The 11,259-nt window shown below is 37.4% G+C and overlaps 1 long non-coding RNA gene across 1 annotated transcript in view; it reads left to right on the top strand.

The window, feature by feature from the left end:
• LOC116705331 (uncharacterized) overlaps positions 1–11,259 on the top strand; it is a 41,540-nt gene that overhangs the window by 29,768 nt on the left and 513 nt on the right. The window contains exon 5 of the long non-coding RNA XR_004335906.1: positions 6,738–6,744. This is a non-coding gene — a long non-coding RNA (uncharacterized LOC116705331). The remainder of the gene's footprint in view (positions 1–6,737; positions 6,745–11,259) is intronic.

The following is an 11,259-nucleotide window of genomic DNA, read 5'->3' on the forward strand; positions in this document are numbered from 1 at the left end:
CTTCCTGTGAAAATACTTGATTAAAAAGGCACACTATTTGTAATATACAATCTATTATAACAGGATTATCTCAATGGAGCATAACTTTCATTTTAAAAGCAATGAAACAAATAGTATTGAAGTGAGAATCAATATATTTTTTTCCTTTTATCTCTCAGGCTGCTACCCCCCCTGCTCTTCGTGATGAAGAATGGAAAAATGGGAACAGAACATGGTGTTCTCCGCTATCACTGACAGTCATTCATGGAGTATGAGAGTCTATTACCTGGAAGTTCATGAAGCATTTCAGACCCTCATTTTATCTTATGATTCTTCTCAATGTGTTTGTTGAACTCACACTAATAACATAGAAAGGTGTTCGTGTTATATGATATCTCATAATGAATTCCCTTTCATTTCTGCATACTAGATTTGGTGTGGTTTCTAACTTAACTTTAACCTTATGACACTGAAATGGGGTCTTCATCAAACACTTTTGATGTGCATTTTTTATAAAAAACAGGCTATTTACACCTTGCATTTTTTTGAATGTTTTGGTGCTTCTGCTCCAAAACAGCAATATAAAAGTATATGGAAGTAAAAGTCAATTATTTTCTTTTTTCCAGTTTGGGCTTTGTGTTATTTAGGCTCCCATGTGCCTTGTTCGAATAACACTATATCCTGCTGTTGGTGCTTATTATACCCTACAGAGTGCAGAGAGAGGGTTGGAGAGACAAAGACAGTTTTCTACTATATGTGCTTTTTTCTTGTTATTCTCACTGTGGAAAATATTACCCCATCAATGATGTATGTACCTTGTCCTTTGATACAGTATAATAAAATGACCATATGGTTTGATGTGTATTGGGAATGCTTCAAACCACCTAAAACCAGAAATTAGTGAGCACAGGACTATTATTTTTGGTCCACTCATAGTACTCTATCTCTGTACTAAATATTTGTGGAATTGAAAATGTAATTTTTGTTTGACATATCCAAAAAAGGACATTTTAGTTGCTCTTCATCTATCTCTCTCAAGGTTTGTGAATCAGGAGGTCTCTTTAAAAGTTATGTTGTTTAGATTTGTATTTGTATGTTACATGCAGTAGATATGTTGGCAATTTCCATCAAGGTCTTTTTATCATGTAGCTTAATTATATGTGATGCATTGAACTGCTTTGTTGAGGTAAGGCCTTATTGAGAATACATTCAGTATTCTGTTTTAAGATTCTTATAATTTAATGATATTCTTTGTTGGAATAATACATTTGGCTTTTACTTTATTCATCTCTTGCAAAAGAGGTCTAGATCTCAATTCATGTATACAGTAGGCCAATATGTTACAAACCTGAGGCAGAACCCAAATGCAGACAACGGATGAGCTGGTAAGAAGAAAAAACAAGTCTTTCATTGTGTAAAAAGGCAGCAATGATGAGATGGTGGCAGGCAGGAGTTTGAGCTGGAGAGTGGGGATGTTATCCATGGGAAGGCTTGGCAGAGGGAATCCTGAAGTAGTGAGCTGGCTGGCGGACTTGGCAGACTGGTGAGACAGACAAGCAGGCAGGTGAATGGTTCAACGATCTGGCGAGGACTGGCTGTTGGTGCAGGTTCTTGTTGGGAGAAGGTAAAGGCTTGTTGACCGGCAGGTGTGCTGATCCCAGATGATAGACTGGTGTACAGAGTGAATATGCATATGATCAGGCAGACAAAACCAAAAAAAGCACAGACCACTCGTACTAAAAAGTATAAAAATAATAAAAACACACAACAGGCAGGCAGGTGCTGTATGCTGACTAGCTACTATGGGTGGCATGAAAATCATAGATGATAAAATTTTAGAAAGATGACCGGGAATGGAGAAGGAATCATTTAGAGACTAATTTCTTACTGTTGTGAACAGAGCATGGTTTTCTAATATATTTTGATTTATTTGAATGTGTCTAAATTGTGCGTCTTCAGTAGCAATCTGAAATTTAAAAATGCTCAACAATACCTTGCAACACAATGTTCTCTGTAAAGTATTACTGCATCACACAGGCATTTAAAACACTTAACACATAGCGATTTACCATTCAATCTCCATAATAATCACCCATTCCTTCCTTTCTGGTTCTCTTCCTTCTTACTTTCTTTCTATAGAGAGGCAGAGTTGATAGAAGTGCTATTACAACATTTCAATGAACATTTAGGTATTCCCCACAAGTCCTGTGGTCATTCCACTTTGATTTGTGCAGTAGCTGTGATGCATGGGCAATGTTACTGCTTTAGTTTAAAAAGAAGTGGTTGAGGGTAGGAAGGCTGAGGAATCGATAGGAGTTAGCCCACAAAAGTGATGTCCAGGGTGCATAATGAATATGTACAGTAGAGCACTGTGGGAAAGTTCAACAATCTGTAGAAGGACCATGATTGCCTCTGTCGGTCATCATTTCTGCACAGACGTCCAGTGGTGAAGTCTACATGATACGTAGTATACCCACTAAGAAAGCTCCAGGTTTTCCATGTACCCTCCTAAAGATGCCCAATGACATGCAACAACATACATTATTATTTTATTTTCGATATATTTTGAATTTTCATCTATGAAAATCTTTTTTCTCAGCACAGGCTAAATAAAGGTATTTCCATCGTAAATTGGTGAATGCAAGTGATGAAGTCACTATGATATGCCCCCCTCCCACAAAGCCAGATTCTGGCCCATATAAATAGGCCAATATATTTATATACAGTACAGTATACCCACAATACATTAGACTACACCACTGCAGACCTCTGTTCAAGTGCTAGTGCGCTTGGCTTTGTAAAGGTGTATCACTATTTATTTTTTATAAATATATGGCAAACATAGTTTAAGTATTATAGTATTAGTATTTAGTATTATAGTAAGTATATGACGTAGGTGTGTGTCTCTGACTTTTTAGTATCACATACCCTTGCCATTGGCAGGTTCAAGAGCACTTAAACTGCACATGAATATTCATACATTATTAACATTTTGATGGGTATTTTTTGTGTGTGTCACCCTGGCTTGCGAGAGAAGAGCAGGATTTTCAAATTGAGCCCCACATGTCGCAGTGTCCCAACGTGCAGGTAAAGGGGCAACTTGTATTCAGACGCAAAACTGTTAAGCATAATGTGATTATGGTGTCAACAGAGATGAAATTGGAAACACTTCTCATACCATTATTAGGCTCTCTTCTCAAAACACCCAGCCAAAATTATTTGTTAACTCACTGCATAGTAAAGTGTGTATTGTTTTCTTTTTCTAAGCATTTCCATGCTGCTGAAGAGCTCTGGAGGGAGCAGCAGGTGTGACTTGATCCCAGCACTGCTACTCCTGTTCCTCTGTGTGCTGCCTGTCAGAATGACTCCTACCTCTGCTACTTGTTCTCTCTACTGCAGTCTGTTTACCTGACACCAACTTAATAAAGCCTCACCACTGTATCTTCACACCTGCTCAGGAAGTCTGTGGCTGAGCCTGCTGTGCTTTAATAACCCCTCATGTTTTTTTTCTCCCCACTTAATAGATTTACAATGGAGCGTTTAAATGATCTAGAGAGAAATAAATCTGAGACTAATTTTTACACTCACAATTCAGGAAAATTAATCAGTATTATAAAGTGCACTGTGGAGCACCAATTGCAACTTATACTTGCCAGCAGACGAAAATGTATAGAATTATTTTAGAGGGCATAAAATGTTTCCTCCTCTGAAGAGGAATTGTTCCATCATCATGCATGTAGCATTTAAGATCATTTAACAAAATGTTGTTTTAAAATGAGTTGAGCTGGATACATTAAAAAGTCGTACCAAGATGGCGTTTTGACTAACTCTTAAGGATTAAACATTAGCTTAATTTGCTAGCAAAGTGTCATTTTAGCAGGCAAAATTGGCAGTCGCCAGCTAGATGTAAAAAGCCTGCTTTTGTCTACCTCTTTCTGAATTCAAGGAGCCCCTTATTTAAAAAAATACCATGCATTTAAAGGGGTAGCCTACATCTGCCACCTGTTATTATTGTAAATTGTGTGCAGGAATAAAATGGAAAGGTTGACAAGTTTAGCAGCAGTAACTTAAGGAATGAAGGGCGAATTGTTACAGAAAGACACTTTTAGGTGTCACTGTCAAACCTCAAACCATTGTACATACTGACAGTGGCTGTTTCTTTCTTTTTCTTTTATGTTTAACTGTATAGAGACAAATATATAGCATGGACCTGTGCCTCACACCACAAGCATTTATAGCAAGCTGATTTGCAATGCACCTCCCTAGATGTACCCTTTTTTTAAAACATTAACTTAACACTTGCATAAAAGACAGTAAAGAACACAAAGTCATATTATGTATTATAAGTCAAATTTGGCCAGGGTATAGAATAAAACATGACAGTGCAAATACAGTTTTACCAGTTACCAAAACATGCATCGGTCAATATTAATACTTATCAAGGACCTTTAACTGTAATTCAGCACTTTTACCTTACTGTAATGTAATTTAAGAGGAATTAAATCTGAGTGTCAGCTTTATTTAATTATTTTTGAGTTGATTAAAGAAAACATTTCTTAGTAGGTTTTGTTCTGCTGACTCCAGCCGACCACGTTTTACATTTACCGACCATTTCCTCATTACATGGCAAGGACTTTTATCTGGAATAAGCTCTCCTCTTTTCAAAGTGAGGATCTAACATAACTCGCTCATTATAATGTAGACCCTACTCACCAGGACATTCTATTTCAAGAGGACACAGATTATAATGTATGCTAATCAAATGAAAAATAAATAAATATTGTAATAATATGTACCTCCCTGAATGTTGCATTTTCCTGCTAAATGAAATGGGATAGCTAGTGTTCTTATTTCAAGCCTGCCTCAGAAGTCTCCTGTGTTGTTTCTGAGGCTGCTCTGGTTGTCCAAAGCAGTAACATCTAACTACAACAGCAATCCAAGTAACAGCCTTGTGATCAATAAAGCACATATTGCAGCTGAAGTGGGAAAGGAGTGATGTGACGGCGGGGGGTGACTCACATTTTGAAAAATGTTTTAGCTTACACAGACAACATAGAAAGCAATGTACGGCTGATTTTGCCTGACTGTTAAGACTCTTCAGTTGATCCAGAGGGCTGTGGCATATGTACTGACAAGAACTAGGAAAATAATATGTGTTCCGCATTACCTCCTCTGCACTGGCTCACTGTAAAATCCAGAATTGAATTAAATCCTTCTCCTCACCTACAGACCTAAATGGTCAGGCACCATCAAAGATAAAAATAATACCTTATTATCACTCAAGAACGCTCCCAAAATGCAGAGTTACTTAGAGTCTCCAAAAGTAGAATGGGAGGCAGAACATTCATCTACCAAGCTTTTCTCCTGTGGAATTTTCTCCCACTTTCAGTCCAGGCAACAGACACCCACGTTTAAAACTTTATTTTTTTTATATTTCTTATGGTTAGGTCTGGTTTAGGTTAGTCTTGGATCAGCCCCTATATGCTGCTATAGGCCTTGTTTGCAGGGTGACTTCATATGATACATTAAACTATCGATTTCTCTCTTTTCTTTGCTGCCATTGCCAAGTACTTGCTCATGAGGGAATGTGGGGTCTCTGTAAAATATTCTCACTCCCATGTCGTAAAATACGGACGCTTGGTCGGGACTATTGGCGTCCCTTTTGACGCCGTTAGGTTAAGGAAAAGGTTGTGGGTGGGCTTAAGGTTTTGTGACATGTGGGAATAACAGGCTGGTTAAAGAAGAAAGCGCTTCCCTGACACACGGCAATAAGGACACACGTGAGACACAAACCCCGCTCTCCTGGGTTAAAGTCCTGTGTTTGTTCTGTGTTTGACCCATCCACCACCCCACGTGCCGAAGGTTGCCTGTTTCGTCGCATCAGACGCGGACAGCTACTGTCCAAACGTCCGTATTTTACACGTTCGGTGTGAGAACAGGTTGAATGAGCGTAATGAGATATGTTCTGTTGTGATTTGGTGCTATATAAATAAACAGACTTGACTTGATTTCAGTAAATCTGAAACAAATATTTTTCTCCCTCATCAAAGTCCTCTCATGTCCATTGTTTTAAAGTTTTAAAGTTTTTTCACCTTCGGACTTCATCTAAGTTCATTTAACACTGTCTGAAACAAGCACTTGACTCTTGTCCTTTTGGTTGTGTTTCCCAGTTTAGATCACAGAAAGCTATTTGACCATGTTTGAGGATGACCTATTGAATTTCTTTCGCAGTATTCTCGGTCACATGGAAAGTTTGTGTGGATATCAACTAAATAGGTTTTAATAAGGAATTTCGTGTCAATCTCTGATAAGCTGATAAGTAAGACATGCATGATGCAGCTGTATAAAAATATATTTTTTTCTCTTTGGAGTCGGTAGTCTTGCCTGAGCTGTGGTAAAGCTGCAATGGAAATCCATGCTATGCTGATGAGGGTTTCAAAAGGAGTAGCTCATATAATGGGGTGATCCTGGGTGACTTATCCAAATCCCTCACTCATCTTCTTTTATTGCTGTTCACTTTGTCCCCTGTGGCTGCACTACACATGGTGGGTGAGCAATGCTGGAGAAATCCCCAGTGTATTGCCTGTTAATGTGATCTGCTCAGGGTATGTCTCACAGGAATAGACAACCAGTCAGTCCAAGTTTAATAGTAGCCAAAAACTTGATGAATCAAGAAGTCTTCTATTAGATCTTTTATTGTATAGCCAGTGAAGGACATTCATCTATTCATGCATCAACTGTTATCCCTGTAACGTTAGGGTAAGGGTCAACATGAAATGATTTTCATTCACAATACTACTAATCTACCAGGAGTACTTTTTAAAGGACATGTAATGTTGCCCTTTTTTTTAATTAGCATACTGAGGAAACTTTAACATATTTGGCGAGTTGCTGATTGTTGAAATTATTTTGTAAAATGTTCTCTGATAATAGCCTATTTTATTCCCTACAATATCCACTCGAAAATAGCCAAATGGTTAACTAGTTTACATGTCATTTATTTCTCGCTCTCCCCTTTGTTCTTGTTTGTACTATTAGCCTTCCCAAATGCATCATCATTCCTTTGCCTTTAGTGCCAATGTGTGTCCTTCAATAGGTAACTGCAAGTCAGATCTCCAAAGATCAAATATTCATTTCATTGATGGCAATTAGTTTGAGATGACAAACACATAGACACAGTCAATGTTCTAAGCCTGATTGTTGTTTGTTTAGTGAGACTTTTGCAGGCATTTATTAGCATGAGATGGTGTTTCTTTGTATCTCATTACATGCTGTAATTCCATGAATTAATCATTTTTGCGACATATCTGCCTGATCCAATTACATTTTTCTTTGCATGACCAGTATTCAATTTTTCATTGTTGCATATCTCTTCCTCAACTTTTAAATTAGGCGTATGATCTTTGATGGAGATTCAGCAACTAAATAACGTTAGAGGACATTTACAATACCTTCAATGAGTTAATCAGGTCTGTACTTTTACATTTAGGGCAAATTATTGCATGCAAATTCATGCTATTATTGTCAATGAAAAACTTTTCTTAATAAAAACTTAAAATAAAAAAGAGAAGATTTCTTTGAACATATTGAGTTTACACAGACAATGTTTCAGTAAGTTAAAGGAACAACCTTATATGATATTTAGCCATGTTTCAGATTGTCAGGTTGTATTTTGCATTGCTGATAATAATTTCTTACATTATAGTGTGGCATGTTGTGTAAAGCACTTTGAATTGCCCTGTTGCAGAAATGCGCTATACAAATAAAGCTGCCTTGCCTTGCCTTTCCATGTTGGAACATGTTTTTTTTCTCATATCTGGAGCATTTCCCAGTTGCACAATTTTTATTTGTTTTGCAACAGAGCTTTGTATGGGGCTGTTACATGGTGTTGGCTGTTAATTATGTTCCAGTCAATTCCTACCACCAATCCATCATGTAATGTGTTTCAGGTTGAAATTGTTGACCTCAGCAACCAATGACATAAAAAAAAACATAACGTAGTGTTCTGTAACCGGAGAGGAGTAAACAAAGATTGTTTCAGTTTTAATGTTTTTTTTGTTTTTGTTTTAAATAAAGCAGTGTGCTGCTCTAGTGTTGGCAATGTACTGCTGCTGGCAAAAGTCTGGTGTTTTCCTTATTATTATTATTTTTGGTCAAATCCTACAGGTCATCATAATTGGTGCAACTCTTATACTGCTAAACCTGCTGTGGAAATAATGCAAAGGTTTTATGAACTGTTGTCATATGAGGTACAATGATGAAAGGACCCAAATCAATAATTTCAATTTGGTGAAAGTTATGCAACATAAATTGACTGAATCTCAAGAACAAGCAACAAAAGGACATGAAACTAAAATAATTGAAGTTTCTATTTGGTGGATTAAATCAGACCAAGAGACACTGAATGTTACATGGTGAACAATGTTATCTAAATGCAAACATTACTGAGGAATATGCCCCTTCAAGGGAGATTTAAATTTAAATGTAACCCCAAACTAGTTTAATTAATTTATCTTAACGATGCCTCAAATGAAATATTACTCTGCTCAGTTTCTGCTCCAGTGTGTGTGTGTGTGTGTGTGTGTGTGTGTGTGTGTGTGTGTGTGTGTGTGTGTGTTTGCCAGGGCCTGAAAATGTCAGTTAGTGTGTATGTGTTGTCTTATAAAAAAGGTCTTTATTTGAGCAGGATCCAAAGATTTTTCTCATGGAAGATGACTCGCCATGTCTATAATGATAGAGATGTTTGTGTGTAAACAAATGAGTAAAGGTCAAAAACGCCTCCATTCCAGAACCACAATTAGAGCTAGTTCTGAACTATGGGGTGTCCTGAGTACCAGTGCAGTGTGCCTCTGACCCTCGCCCCCCTGTTTCCCACCAACAGAGAAAAAAAAAACAACCAAAGAGAATCTGAGTGGGAGGCAGATTCAATTGGATGCTTTCACACTGTTTACGTTTTTTTTCACATAGCAGAGTGGCAAACAGGGAGAGATACTGACATATGCAGCGGGATTGTCTTCTGCTGTTGTAGCTTCACTGATACAGTATATGAGTCATGCATTGCCTAATAGTTACTTTACGGAGTTTAGCACATACGCGGGAGTTATTTGATGTGAAACCTATTTAATATTTAAAAACCCTCTAGAGCACACCAAGATTTGGCTGACAAATATGTTTGTGATGAATAATTTAAAGGGAACAATTTACAAAGACTAGCCACAAAAGAGGTTATGATGCTTTCTCTTTGTGTTACTCAGTGGCATCCCTGTGATATGAGAGCTAGAAAGATACCAAGTCAGAGGCTGTGCATGAGGGCTTATGTGACATTGTGTGCACATACAGTACTGTACGTTAAGATGTATGCTAATATAATGTATGCATGTGTGCAAGAAAAATATCTTCTACTGTACCATGTGGGGCATCAAGGGCACAAAGTTATTGCTGCTGTTTGCAGTGAAGGTAATTGCATAATGTGCCTGTGATACAGGGATTTGTTTTTGAATAAGTATTGATGAAGCTGAAAGCCAAGTGCTACTTTGTCAAGTGTTCCATTTTCCAATGTTTGTATTTCTTATGAAGTAGAATATTAAGACTGCTTCAAACTGGGTTACCTTTGTTTATGCTACAGCGATGATGCAGCAGAAACCTTTTCCAAGGTGAAATGCATATTACAAAATGTTGTTCATCACAGCAGGGGATAGAAGCTCTGCCAGACACTGTCTGCAAGGCAGAATATCTTGCTTGTAAAAAGTTTACTGTTAAACGAATGATGGAGAAAGTGATGGGCCGGCAGATTTATAAGAGCTAGAGACAGAGACAGAGCGAGAAAAAAGAGAGATATTCTGTTATCTCTGTTTTATGTCATTGATTAATTCACACATGGGAATGGAGGTAAAACAGCCAAAAGAATGACTGAGCCCCTTTGTCCTACTCTTTACATATTCATTTTGTTTCACATTGAAAGAATAATTACACATTGATTATCCAAGTCCAACACCAAGGGCCAATCGTTACTTTGTGAGGAAAGGAGGAGAATCTCCTGAAGCCCACTAATGTCCGCAGACCCCGAAAAACAATTATGTCCTTATCAGGACAAAGATGTTTTGTGATTCATTACATGTTGAAGATGGCAATGACGATTTCCTAATGAATATTCAGTGACGATGAATTATTATGTTCACATAGAACATCTTAACCATGTAGTATTTTGCTTTTTAGCCATTTGTCAAATAAAACCATATTAAAAAAAGTGGGGAAATATAAAAGATTTTTTAACTGAATTAATAAAGCAGCATTTACTGTTCTGAATAGCCTGAGTGTGCATTTCACCATCTGTTCAGCGAGGTGAGCAATGGGAACAGTACCCTGATGTAGAATGCAGACTTCTGACACTGGTCACACTTCAGGCATTTGTAATTAAAAAGTTGTTTATCACAGCCCACAGTCATTGTATTGAAAAGCATGGCAATGAGCTTCCGAGCTATAATCAGACTTAGGCAGCCTAAGAATTAAACCATACGGGTGAAAGATGATAGCCACTGCTGCTTTTTACTATTGGCTTCATGACACCCGCCATGCTCCAACAAATAATTAAATGCTTTATTTATTACTATGAAACAATTTGTTCCATCAGCTGTATGGGATTTCACCAATTATGTTATTCAGGGTAATCATAAAATAATTATCATTTTGTGCTTGCACAAGTTAGTTGGTCATAGACATCAACAGAATCTAAGAGTTAGTATTTGGCAATGAGGCTTAAAAATGGTGCATGCAAGGAAAGCTTAATGATTTACAGAAGCTATGATGTGTGTTCAAAGATAGTTTGACATTTTGGGAAACACTCATTCGCTTGCTGGTGGAGAGTTGAAGTAAGCCTAAAAATGAAGCTACCGCAGATGAATCCGAATCACAAAAAATCAAAATCAGAAAAGGTAAGTATCACGTACTAGGTAAGGGTAGCTATGCTTAACATACATATTTTAAGTAAGGGGATGCAGCTTGCCTAGCAGCTACAACAATTGCATTATTTGGTTGTTGTACATATTAAACAAATGATATATAAAATGTTAGTGAGTTTTAAAGGCGCTATCAATCAGTGTATTTGCCAAAATAATGCACTTTTCATTTTACTCCATTCTTTGTGTGGACTTATATTAGTTTACTCCAGATCTTTGTGCAAATCTTTGACTTGCAGCACATTTAGTTTCCCTCTAGTTTGTCAAGGAGACATAATGTATGTCATCTGATGTTTCTGTGTGTGTGTGTGTATTTGGTTGGGGG

This window comes from Etheostoma spectabile, chromosome 17, assembly GCF_008692095.1.
Source record: "Etheostoma spectabile isolate EspeVRDwgs_2016 chromosome 17, UIUC_Espe_1.0, whole genome shotgun sequence".
NCBI classification, from domain to species: Eukaryota; Metazoa; Chordata; class Actinopteri; order Perciformes; family Percidae; genus Etheostoma; species Etheostoma spectabile.